At 38.0% G+C, this 2,951-nt stretch overlaps 1 protein-coding gene across 1 annotated transcript in view; it reads right to left on the bottom strand.

Moving 5' to 3' along the window:
- The window catches only part of LOC115068523 (cytosolic carboxypeptidase 3-like), a 75,142-nt gene that overhangs the window by 10,493 nt on the left and 61,698 nt on the right, over positions 1-2,951 (bottom strand).

The following is a 2,951-nucleotide window of genomic DNA, read 5'->3' as shown; positions in this document are numbered from 1 at the left end:
TATATGTCCATTTAAAAAATATTTTATTTGCTATTACTTTTTATTTTATGTGTATGCGTGTATTGCCTGCATGTCGGTAAGTGCACCTGTGTTGTGCAATGCCCATGAAGAACAGAAGAGACTGTCGGATCCCCTGGAACCGGAGTTACAGACAGTTGTTAGCTGCCATGTCGGTGCTGGGATTTGAACCAGGGTCCTCTGCAAGAACAATCAGTGTTCTTAACCACTGAGCCATCTCTCCAGCCCATTACATTCTTATCTTTATTATTACCTTTCTTCTTTTGGGTTTACTTGCTCTTCTTTTTAAAAGTTCTTTTCTAAGATTAAAAAAATTACATTTAGTAATTTGTGTGTGTGTGTGTGTGTGTGTGTGTGTGTGTGTGTATGCAATGTGCATGCCAGAGTGCATGTGTGGATGTCAAAGGACAGCTTGCAGGAGTTGGTTCTCTCCTTCCATCATGTGGGTTCCAGGGATGGAACTCAGGTTGTCAGGCTTGGTGACAATACCCACTGAGCCATCTTGCTAGCCCTCTTATAGGTTCTTAAGATGAGCGCTTAGATTGTTGACTTGGGACTTTTCTTTTTTGCACATGCATTTAGTTCTATAAATTTCCATCTCAGCACTCCTTTAGCCACACCCCTAAGATTTGATATAGTTGCATTTTCATGAATTTAAATATATAGCTTTATTCCCTTTGAAACTATCTCCAACTCATGAATTATTCAAAAGTCGGTTGCTTAATTTTCAAGTATTTGTTTTTCTTTTATCTTTTTGTTGTTGATTTCTAGTTTGAGTATACCATGACCACTGAATGCACTTTGGATTTTTTATATTGTTTAACTATGTTGAGTTTTCTTTTATGACCAGTATCGGTTTCTCTTGGTATATTCTCCACGCATACTGGAGAAAAAAATGTGAACTGTCATTGAGTGGCGTGCTCTATAATTATCAATTCTTTGTATTCTTGCTGAGTTACTTAATATCTCTGCTTAGTTTTCATCTAGCTAGTAAATCAATTTTGCATTTATTTCTCCTTTCAGTGATTGCTTAACATATTTCTCAGTCAGTTCTGTAGTGTTATGCGTACACTCAAGGTTGCTATGTGTTCTTAGTGTTCTGAGTTTTATCATACAAAACTCTGTCTCTGATAGTTTTCTCTGAAATCTGCTTTATCTAATATTAGCATAGCTACTTCTTTTATTTTGTCAGTGTTTGAATAATATAACTCTTCCATCTTTTCACTTTCAGTCTGCCTACATTGTCATATTCAAATCAGTTTCTTGAGACCTACATGTCATTGAAATTGAACAATGATTCAAAATCTATTTTGCAAATCTCTGTCATTGTTTTATTTAAAAATCTGGGTGTGATGTTGTGCAACTAGTTTCAGCACTTGGGTTGCTGAGGAAGAACTGCTGCAGCCCATGAGTTCAAGACTAGTCTGGAGACTATAGTAAGACCCCGTCTCAGAAACATATATATTTAGGTTATTTACATTTAATGTAATTATTTATATCTTAGGGCTCAAGCCTACCTCTGCTTCGTTTTCATTGGTTTTGGTTTTGTCTGTGGCTCCCTATGTCTTCTTCTCCTGTCTGTGTGTGGGTATTGTAAACACACACACACACACATTGGAATTTCATTTTATCTGTAGTTTCTTCTTTCCTCCATTCCTCCCTTCCTTTTGCTTTTCGTTTTTCTTTATTTCTTTGTTATATACCCCAGGCTGCTCTCAAACTTGCAATCCTCCTGGCTCAGTTTCCCATGTGGTGGGATTACAGGCATGAGCACAATGCCCAGCTGTCTCTGAGTAGCTTTTTGAGAGGCTGTACATGTATTACAAATGCAGGCCCTCATAATCTAGTAGTTGTGAAATTTTACTAGTTTGAGTAAAACATAGAAATCGTCCCTTTATGTCTCTTTTTCTTCTCACATTTATACCTGCCTTAACTATTTCCTTTACAAACATCAGTGTTACATAATTTTTGCTTTAAACAATCAAATAATCTTGAAAACCAGTATTTATTTGTATTTTTCTACTGCAGAGTTCACAACTGTCACACACAAAGAACATACATCTGAGAGATGCCCAGCCCTAGGTGACACATCTGCAGTGGAACCTCTACACCTAAGGCTCATGGGGCAGAGTGGGACAGGGGGTGGAGAGAATGCTAGTGCGTCCCTCAACTCTCACCAGCAAAGCTTCCTTATACAACAGAGTGTGATGCATACAGAAGGCCACAACTGGCTAAATTTTAGAGAATTCCCTATTTTTTATAGAGAAATTCTTATAAGCTAGTCTTGTGGTGAAAACCAGGGTCTTAGTGTTTCTTCATATGAATGTTTACTGATTTCCCCCTTTCACTTGATATAGAATTTTAGTTTCACAGGTCCCTTCTTTAATAACTGACCACACAGCCATTTCTCTTGGTTTCCTGATAAAAAGCCTACTATCGTTCAGCTTGCTTGCCTAAAGGTGTCGTTTTTCTCTGACTGGTTACACCGTTTGTGTTCCTCGGTTTTCAGTAGTTAAATGTTGATGCGTTCTCTTAGTGATTTGCTCAGGTAGGTTTAAGTCTCTTACCAACTTTTCAAGCTTTCCTGCAATTATTTCTTTGAATTCCTTTTCAGGTGTGTCTGATTTCACCTCTCCAGAAACTTTGATGGCATGATGGTAGATCCTATTTTATAGTCCTACAAGTCCCTCAACCCCTGTTCATTTTTAACCTGTTCTCTTTTTGATGTTCCCGTTAAGTAATATATATTTTCTCTCAATCCACAGACTCCTTTTCCATCCTCTTAGTCATGCTGTTGTGCCAGTAACTGAACTTTTTGCTTCAGTACTGAATTTTTCAGTTGAAAGTTTTCATTTGGCTCTTTTTCATCTCGTCTCCTCTCCTGCCTCTTTTTCCCTCCCTTCTCCTTTCCTTTCTCCTCCCCTCCCCTCCCC

This window comes from Nannospalax galili, unplaced genomic scaffold (genome assembly GCF_000622305.1).
Source record: "Nannospalax galili isolate Female #2095 unplaced genomic scaffold, S.galili_v1.0 scaffold307, whole genome shotgun sequence".
Taxonomy (NCBI): domain Eukaryota; kingdom Metazoa; phylum Chordata; class Mammalia; order Rodentia; family Spalacidae; genus Nannospalax; species Nannospalax galili.
This window is presented reverse-complemented; position numbering and strand designations above follow the sequence as displayed.